Genomic DNA, 10285 nt, shown 5'->3' on the forward strand with positions numbered 1-10285 from the left:
GGAGATGGAGGTTACAGTGATACAAGATGACACCACTGCGTTCCAGCCTGGGTGACAGAGTGAGACTCTGATCCCGCCAAAAAACAAACAAAAACAAACAAACAAAAAGTAAGCTTTCTGTATTAAATGTTAAAGTATTTTCATTGTAAGATTTCTCGTTATTAAAACGTTGGAATGTATTACTGTTACCGGGGTAGTCCTACTTGTAGATTACCTAAGAAATTCTTTCAGCACTATTGCTATTAAAATCTTCTTCCACTGGATAGGGTTCTGTCTGTTGCACCAGGTTTGAAAATTCCTACTGTCACTAATGAATTGGGCAGCAGAGAGGTGTTCAAAGGATCAGCCACCACCTGAAAATTAGCTATTAGGTCAAATCCCATTATGATATCTGTCAGATTCTTTTGAGACCTGAGGAAATAAGACGCAGGGGATTTTGATGTGATTTAATGTGAAACCTTAATGGCAATATCCAGAGCAGCAGTAAAAGTTATGGTTAGGAGAATTAGAAGCATTAAAATTGTATCAAGTCATGGGGCATGTGGAAGGCAGGCAGGCAAGATGACACTAATATGGAAAGAGTCCTAAAATGAGAATGGATATTCAAATATAAACTTTACCTCTTGCACAATTTTGCCCAAGATTGGCACTGAAGATGGTAACATAGGTTAAAAAGTTACAGATTGTGCTGAGCTTGACAAATAAGTGTATCCTATGTAAACGGAATATAAATCATATAGTTGTAAAAAAGCAAAGAGTTTAAGATGCCTTTTTTTTTTTTTTGAGATGGAGTTTTGCTCTCGCCCAGGCTGGAGTGCAGTGGCTCACTGCAACCTCTGACTCCAGGGTTCAAGCGATTCTTCTGCCTCAGCCTCTCGAGTAGCTGGGACTACAGGCACCCGCCACCACGCCTGGCTAATATTTTGTATTTTTAGTAGAGACGGGGTTTCACCGTGTTAGCCAGGATGGTCTCGATCTCCTGACCTCGTGATCCGCCCACCTCAGCCTCCCAAAGTGCTGGGATTATAGGCGTGAGCCACCGCGCCTGGCAGAGATGACTTCTTTTAACATGAAGAAAAGGATAGTAAGTGATTTCCTCTAAATCAGAGTCCTAAAAGACATATATCTAGAACCTAAGTCACCTTCCTTGTAGTCCACTGATATTTTCATCTCACCACACCATCTCACTTCATGTATTTTAAAACAAGTAACATTTTAAGTATATTAAAAGCATTGTTTTTATTAATATTTATTTTTAAAGCAGTAATCTTAAATATGGATCAGACTTGGAAAGTGTTTATGAAATGTTAATTTAACCATTGCTAAGAGAACTAGCCAAACCTAGAGATTTGAAAGCTTTTTCACTTCATTGTTTAAAAAATAATAATGTCTTGGCTCACCACCACCCCAAAATCTCAACTTTTGGGTTAATATTTAAAAGTAATTTTTAAGAAAGAGTTTGTTTTCTAAAAACAAAAGCGATGCTCTTGATTTGTCAGCAGGACCACCACAGAGTGAGAATGTATCTTGTTGTGCTATCCAAACTGTCCTAATCCCTCCCCATTTTGACCAACCAATGCATGACAACCCTGGATGACCTGGGGACACAGTCCATGCTGTGAAACTCTCTGTGAAGCTCAGAGATTCACAGAGGGCCTGGCCTGGCAACCTTGGTCTCTTCAGCACCTACTAAGCTATGACTGGCCCAAACAATCTTTAATATCACAAGCAGAATTAAAACTATCTCCAAAGACTGAAGTTGAATAAAAGATTTAAAGTTATACTATGAAAGAACAATCTGACACAGGGAGACTGCATTTAATTCCTATGAGAATTTTTTATACCTGTTAAAATTCTTTCAATTATTATAAAAATTTAGTGCCAAGTAAATATAGCCCCAAAATGGTTGCTATAATTCCAGTTTCATACTGGGTCTGCCTTAACAGGAAAAGCTATTAGGAGTCTTTATAGTAATTTATCTAATGTGTAAAGGAAATGGCCTTATAATAGTTTCCATTGCCTTGTAATTTTTTCCATTTTTTTATAGAAAAAATATAATATTTTTGGGAGAGTGACCATGACTAATAGCAGTGGAAAGGGGGACAAAACTTTTGTGAACAGTGTAACTTTACATTCACCAGGGTTGACAAATTACAGGACATGATGCCTAGAAGAAGAATCATCAGGAATCCCATAAATTTGTGTTCCCTCAACGTTTCAGGAAAACCAATTATAAAGCCTCAACTGAAATTATAATTAGTAATTAATCCATTTATGTGACTAGATAAAACACAGAATAGGGATGATTCAAAAGCTTCATTAATTTGTTTCTCACCGATGTTCACAAATTGGTAAGAAAAATAAGAAGTAATCAACTGCATGCACCAAAAAACCCAAGACAGAAATCATAGGTATTCAGTTTCTTTTTCGCAGGAATTGCTAGTTTGAAAACCAAAACTCTGGTAATACTGGCATTTACAGGAAAAAAAAGGTTGCGCTGTCATTTTAAAATAACCATTTAAGGTAAAAGCTAACAGTTTGCATGGAGCAGGAAAACAATGAGGTAATGCTAAAACAATGCTAATAATTTAGTGTAATGTATAAAAATCACTTTTACTTAAGTATGTCTTAAGAAAAGAGTACAAATTGTATTTATATAATTACATACTTTGACTTCTTTTTCTTCTTCTTACCATCTTTGCTCATCTTTTCTTTATTTCTCAAACTAATGTATAGAAGGCATCATTAACACCCTGTCTTGTCTTTGCTGATGTTTCAATAAAAGGAATCCCCTAACTCCTTGCTATGTCCTGAGCCTGTTTTGTGTCTACTATTCTAGAAGGCAAATCACATTTTATTTCCTACTAGGACCATAGGCACATCTTCAGAGTCCTTAAATCTTTTTATTTCTTCTCTATAATTGTGCATATCTTCAAATGATTTAATATTATTTATGGCAAATACACAAAGAAATCCCCCCCCCCAGGTCCTCATGTACTGGTCCCTCGAGGATTGCATTATACTCTTCTTCACCTGCTGTGTTGAGAATATCCAAGAGACAGGTTTCTCCATCAATTACTACTTGCTTCCTGTAGGAATCCTCTATTGTTGCATCATATTCTTCCACAAAATGATTCTGAATTAGCTGTATCGTCAAGGCACTCTTGCTTATGCCACCAGCTCCAACTACCACAAGTTTATGTTCAGTCGTGGGAGCCGCTGAGCCTCTGGCCCTGCCGCTGCCTTCAGTGTCTGCGCCACGCTAGCTCCCAGTTCGAAAGGCGGGGGCCGGGAGTACTGGTGGAGCTTCATCTAAGCCAGTATTTATCTTATATATTTTACGTGAATTTACTTATTCTCAAGGTAAGACAGTCAAAGCTCATTCCGTTCCTTAGAAATTTATGATGCAGGATATTGCCAAGCACTAAAGATTCATTTTATTTCAAAGAACCAGCAAATTTCAGTAGATCTTAATGTTACACAATGCACTAAATAGTAGACCATGCTTCTCCCTGGAGTCATTGTTTTCTAAATTGCAGTGTAGTAGCTAAAAATCATCTGCAAATAAGAATAACATTGTGAATCTTACTGAAAGTTTGAGGTCAGTTTTGTCATGAGGCATTCTTCATCATCTGTCAGGTTGTTGGCATGTGAAAGTCCCCTCCACAGGATAAAGCATATTCTGCTAGAAATAGTCTCCTCCAGTTTTCTCTTCAAACAGTAACTTGGGTCAAAATCATCCTTACTAGGTCACTGTTATAAACAATATTTCGGATATGTTTGACATGTTACTGTGCATCACATCAAATCAAATTTTGATCATGCTTTGTAAAATTCCTGATATGTCTAATGCTATTGTATTCTCCTAGTCAGTATTCAAATGTGGCAATAAATAATGTCCAGGACCTATTTCTAATAAGTTTAGTTTGCTTTAAATCCTTATCTGCTAAAAATTTTTCTCTAGATCTTGAAATTACTCCACAGTTTACTAGTGACTATGATACTTAGCTTCCTCATCTTTTTTGTTGTTGTTGTTGAGACGGAGTCTCACTCTGTCGCCCAGGTAGGAGTGCAGTGGCGCAGTCTCAGCTCATGGCAACATCCGCCTCCCGGGTTCAAGCAATTCTCCTGCCTCAGCCTCCCAAGTAGCTGGGATTACAGGAGCTCCCTACCACATCCGGCTAATTTTTGTATTTTTAGTAGAGGCAGGGTTTCACCATGTTGGCCAGGCTGGTCTCAAACTCCTGATCTCAAATGATCCACTCACCTTGGTGTCCCAAAGTGCTGGGATTACAGGCATGAGCCACCATGCCCGGCCAACAGCTTCCTCATCTTTAAAATGAGATACAGTAGTACCTGTATTATAGGGTTATTATGAGGATTAATTTAATAAGTCTAAGAGTTTATGACAATATTATAATTGAAATATGATGTCAAAATAAATTTGTTTACCTGAGTAGGATGAAATGCTTCTTTAAGGGGAATGATTTAAATGTCTTACATACTTTTATTTGCACATTGAAGCAAAATACATGCATGTTAAACTACCAGCATAACTTAATTCATGAATGCATTTATATACATGAGGATCTCCATGGCCCCAGGAACATGTTAAACTTTTCTGATACAATTTTTCTTTACTTAGAGTTTGTTTTCTTCTTCATATATTGCTTTTCATTTGTTTACACTGTACTTTCATCTATATAATATGCATTAAAATGTAAAGATGTTTGCTTTTTCAAGTAATCAATTTTGACAAACTTTTTATCGTATGAAAAATTAATAGGTAAGCACTCAAACATTGATGAATAAAGATACTACACAGCAGTAGCTATAGGCAGATCACCCACCCGCTACCCTCTGTTTCCAAACAGAAGTAATCAGCCCTTCCTCTAATTTCATGTTCTTTCTCTCAGTGGTGGAGTGTTCTAGATTGTATCAGTCTAGCCTGTTATTTTGATTTCCATCAGGAACTGGATCCGTCCTTACTGAAGCCCAGATAGATGACATCATAGAAATAAATTGCATTAGTCTGACATAATTGTTCTCTACGCAATCTTTGCATTTATGGGGGAAAAGGTTAGTTTTCTTTAGTGCACTAATCCAAGACTTGCTCTCTTCCTCCCTCGTAAAAAGCAGTAAATTGATAACACTGTTTTAGTGATAGCTGTCATATAACTTACCGTAAATTATACAGTTCTTAAACTGCCCTCATTTTCTCTTTGGAGAGGACTTATTAAATAAAAGCACCATGCTGCTGCAACTACAGTGAGGTTTCAAAAAGCCAAATCTCCTCACATGTTTTTCTGCTCCTTAAAGTCAAATACACAGACTTCCCTGATCTAGCATGTGCCTGCCTACCCAGCCTCATCCCACTTACCCCTGCCATTCATTCTGAACTCCATCTGGGTTGGGTGCTTAAATATTCTGGAATATGTCACGTTCTTTCTGCATATTCCTAGTATCTCTTTTTACCCCCCTTGTCCTCCTATAAATAACATAAATACCACTCTGCTTAACTCTCCTAAATAAGAAAACTTTATTAATCTTTCTGGTCATAGAACATATTTTTATTGTAGTATTTTTGTCATTGTTTACTTCATGTCTCTTTCTGCCACTGTTGTTTGGCTGCTAAAGGTAGGACTTAAAATCTTTGTCAGAGTTATTCAAATTGTCAAGTTATTTTTCTCTGTAGATTGCTTCAAAGAAAAATAAGCATTTTAGAATTTTAAAAGAAAATAAAGGCACTTATGGTTTTTTATGTTTTTAATAAGACAAGGATAATAATGGGCAAATTTGAGAAAATAGTAAGGTAAATTAAAATCGTGTGTAAGGTCAGTTGGGTAAATAACATTTACTGAGTGCCTCCAATGTCTCAGGCATTTTACTGGATTCTTTTTATTTGTTAACAAAGAGTTGTTAAGAACTTGGAAAATAATGATCAAAGCTTGACTGTAAGATAAAAGAAAAAAAAGTTCTAGTTATTGATATCTCAAATGGGAAAATTTATAACTATGTCATCTTTATATGTACCAGATATTCAAATAAAGCATAGAAAGAAACAGGTTAACATGGAACTCTAGTTGATTAGTTTCCAGGACATAGGCCTAACAGTTGAGGACTGTTCATTGATTTGGATAGAGAAACAGTAGCAATTACCTCAGTGTATATAAATTATGGGTTCCTAGATTATAATAAATTAAGATGTATTAGGGTTGAGCTATTATTGAACAAATTTAGTTCAAATGAGTTACATTTTTACTCCTTTTTATAAGATAGCATTATGGATCATGTGCTAAAAATCAGTAATCAGTTTTGGATTTTGTATCTTTTTGTATGAACAAAAGGAAGACATAAACAGTAAATTCTTGAGTATACTATAGATATTCTTGACTTACAATGGTGTTATGTGTTGATAAACCCATAAAAAGTATCTTAGTTGAGGAGAGGCCAAGATAGCGAATTAGAAGCAGTTGCAGTCCACGGCACTCACAGAGAGGAATGAGAGGAGGTGGAACTATGGGTTTAACATTTTATACATATGGACAATATATGTGTGCATATGTACAAATATACATTTGTAGACAATATGTACAAAAGTCATGTGACAAGTTCAGGAAAGAGAGCTGGTATGCCTAGAATGCAGAGAAAAGGGATAGAATATTGCAAAATGAGGTCAAACGTGGTTCCTCATACCTGTAATCCCAGCACTTTGGGAGGCTGAGGTGGGCAGATCATGAGGTCAGGAGATTGAAATCAGCCTGACAAACATGGTGAAACCCCGTCTCTACTAAAAATAGCTGGGCATGGTGGAGTGCATCTGTAATCCCAGCTACTCAAGAGGCTGAGGCAGGAGCACTGCTTGAACCTGGGAGGTGGAAGTTCCAGTGAGCCGAGATCGCACCACTGCACTCCAGTCTGGGTGACAGAGCAAGACGCCCTCTTAAAAAAAAAAAAAAAGAATATTGCAAGATGAGGTTGGAGAATTAGGATCTTGTATGCCAAATCAATTTTTTATTAATCCTAGAAGCAATGAGAGGTTTCTAAAGAGTTTCAATGAAGATGACATTATCATATTTGTCTTTTTAAAGATCTCTCTGATTGTAGTATGTACAATGGATTGGGGGAAGGCAGCATGAATGAGAGAAAACAAGTTAAACAGCTACTACAATGGTCCAGGTAAGACTTGGCTGTTTTTTGAACTTTAATGGCAGTGAAAATTTTAAAAATTATAATGGGTAGATTAAAGAGATGATTAAGGGGAAAAATAACAGGTCTTGGTTATGGGATGGTTATGAGTTTTGTGGATAAGAGATACTTTAAAGATGCTTAGTTCTCTTAGATGTAACTCCATGGATCCTGGTGCCACCTAATGATATGGCGAATGCTGGAAATTAATAAATAACTTTCATAAATTAATGAGTAATAGGTATATAAACACGTTAACTTTATCTGATATACACAGAACCTTATGTTGTAACTCATTCAGACTTCAGTTTCATGACCAAGAAGACCAGGTCAGACCTGGCTGGAAAAGTGCATATCATGGATTCACTGTTGGGCACATTGAATTTGATGTGATTTTGATAGTGAAAATGTAGACTAGCTGATTTTTCTAGTTTACAGTGGTAGTCATTTGTGCTACTGTGCCTTATGCTTGTTTCATATCGCCTGGGAGAAAGAGTATAGGGAAGTAGTAATAAAGGAAGGAGTACAATTAAAGGTTGAAGAACTAAGATATTTTATGGCTGAAATAGAGAATAAATTTGCATGGGAGATGCAAGAAGTAGAACATTTTCACTGTGCCAAATGCAGATTGGTCAGGTAAGATTAAGATAAAGGTAACTGCTATCAAAAATATATAGTACATCACAGATAGAGCTCTTCTGTCTTCACTAAGAGGACAAATGTTTGGATAATGGGTATAATCTCTACCCCATCAAGAAAAGGCCAATTCTTGGAATTATAATCAGAATATAAATACTGGCTCTGCAAATAAATTAAATGGATCATAGAGACCTAACGGAATGTTAAACTTTCCTCATGCCTACAACCATCATTAATGGTATATACTGACTGATGTTAGAAGGGCATACGATTAGTGAATTCAAGTAACGGCAATATTTGGGAATGATGTAAATAGTTATTATCTTTAGATATATACTTATAGTGCCATGCATAAAAAGTGTCTGAAAATATAGATGTGAGAGTCAGCTCTTAAAGAAAAATGAGCAGAGAAGATCTGAGTTGGGTAGTGGTGGAAAAGCCCACCAGCCAATGGGCTGGTGTTGAAATAAGGACTTCATTTTGGTGTTCAAGCTGTTAAGTACTCAATTATCCTTAAAATGCATTTCTTCCTTGATTTGAACAGCAACATTCTTACCCTGTGCTCTTCTTAGTCTCTTTGTCTTAAGCCTCAGAACTTTCTATCACTCTTTGTCAGATATTCCCACCAATATTTTATAGACACCTAAAGTTCAATATGTCTACCCCAAAACTATGTACATTTATTATGCATCCAAAAATAAATGAACAAATTTTTAAAACTGTGCCTAAATGGTATGTGATACAATCAACTTGTTGAAATATCTGGTGAGGGGATGTCTGTGGCAACCTTCCCAAAGCATTATAGTGAATATTCCAAGCTAATTTGTCTTCAGATGACTTTTAGGAGGTATGAGTAACAGAAGAAGGTGAGGGAGAAGGAGGGAAAAAAGCAGAAGGGTAGAGGAGAGCAGAATGAGAATTATGTGAAATGGCACCATTAAATGCCTAATAAATAATGTAATAATATTGCTATTAAAGCCAAAAAAGCCTTCAATATATCAAACTTAAACTAAACATACTATTTTACTCTAAGTAGCACGCACAATTTATTGAATTTGTACAGGAATACTATCCGCTCCATGAATATCTGCCCCAGCATTCTTTACTGGCACACGTTACAGTTTGGCCCCACTAAACAAAAAGCCTGTCATAATTATGAAAACTGGTTTTGTACAAAAACTAGCATGAATATAGTGGGAGAATGGCTGTTTGAAATTTATTAAGAGGGTGTGGGAATTCTGACCCTCTTCATTTATTTCAGGCTGAAACTATAATCAACTTCCCTGTCTTCTTGGTATCTCTCTTCCTCATTTGTGATATCATGTTTTACTTTTTACTTCCTTGTATTACTGTGATCCTTTTTACTTTTCACCTCCTTGTATTACTTCCATGATCTCTTACCAGCTACTATTCTCTATTATTTCCCAAAACTTTGAATGGTCTTTTTGGTTGCAGATCCAGCCTATAGTATCTGTGGAGCCTGATAAGAAGCCCCTATACCTGTGGGAAAGTAGCCTGTAGGTTTTCCCAGGTCAAAGTATTCATGAGTATCAGGGCTTTTGATCTCTTATTATTGGACAGATAAAGCAAATTTTGCAGAAATTTTATTCTGGGTCATCAGAGTTAAAGTATTCCATTGGCATTAACACATCTATAGATACCCTGTTTAAAACCATGTTAATAAAAATAAAACTAGGATATCAAACAAAATATTTCATATTCTTTATTTGCTCAAAGAAGTGTCTAAGAAGAATAAGCCCAGTAACCTATTAAATAAGAAAAGCAATAGAATTTTATTGTCATAATGCATGGGTATTTTATTACTATTTTACTGAATTTGTATTGATCTAATAAATTCTCTTTTTGTTTTTGGAAAACTATGATGAGATCATTGCTTTAATTCTGAATAATGCAAAGAAAATACAAAAGAAAGGGAAATAACTAGGATAAATTAGACAGGCCTTAGTGCCTTGGCAACCATACATTGCAGGAAGAGCTGTGTCCCTCTCAGGTGCATGTTTTGAAACAAAGTGGAACAACAAAGATAGACCCTAATTTCTCCACAGCAATACTGGATTGGTACCAATGTACTTGTTTTTGGAAGCGTGGATAAAGGGAAACCCTTGTGTTCTTTCAAACAGAGACCTCCTTGTTCAGATCTCTTGGGCTTTTTGGTACTTTTATTAATTACAACAAAACTAATCTGTTCCTTACCAATTCTGAAGCTCCAAGAAACTCTTGTAATTGTTGAGTAGGGGCAGACAAGACACATGGAATTCAAGTTAACTGTAGTCAATGGTAACAATTAGCACATCTTACAGATCAATAGGCGCTCCACTTGACCCCGTAATAACTAGTGAAAAAGCTCAAGCCTGTAATCCCAGCACTTTGGGAGGCCGAGACGGGCGGATCACGAGGTCAGGAGATCGAGACCATCCTGGCTAATACGATGAAACCC

The 10285-nt window shown here is 36.4% G+C and overlaps 1 pseudogene; it reads right to left on the bottom strand.

Annotated features, from left to right (window-relative positions):
- Positions 1 to 242: 242 nt before the first annotated feature.
- The window catches only part of LOC105524942, a 107623-nt pseudogene continuing 97580 nt past the window's right edge, over positions 243 to 10285 (bottom strand).

Source organism: Colobus angolensis, unplaced genomic scaffold (assembly GCF_000951035.1).
Source record: "Colobus angolensis palliatus isolate OR3802 unplaced genomic scaffold, Cang.pa_1.0 Scaffold51, whole genome shotgun sequence".
In the NCBI taxonomy this organism is placed as follows: Eukaryota; Metazoa; Chordata; class Mammalia; order Primates; family Cercopithecidae; genus Colobus; species Colobus angolensis.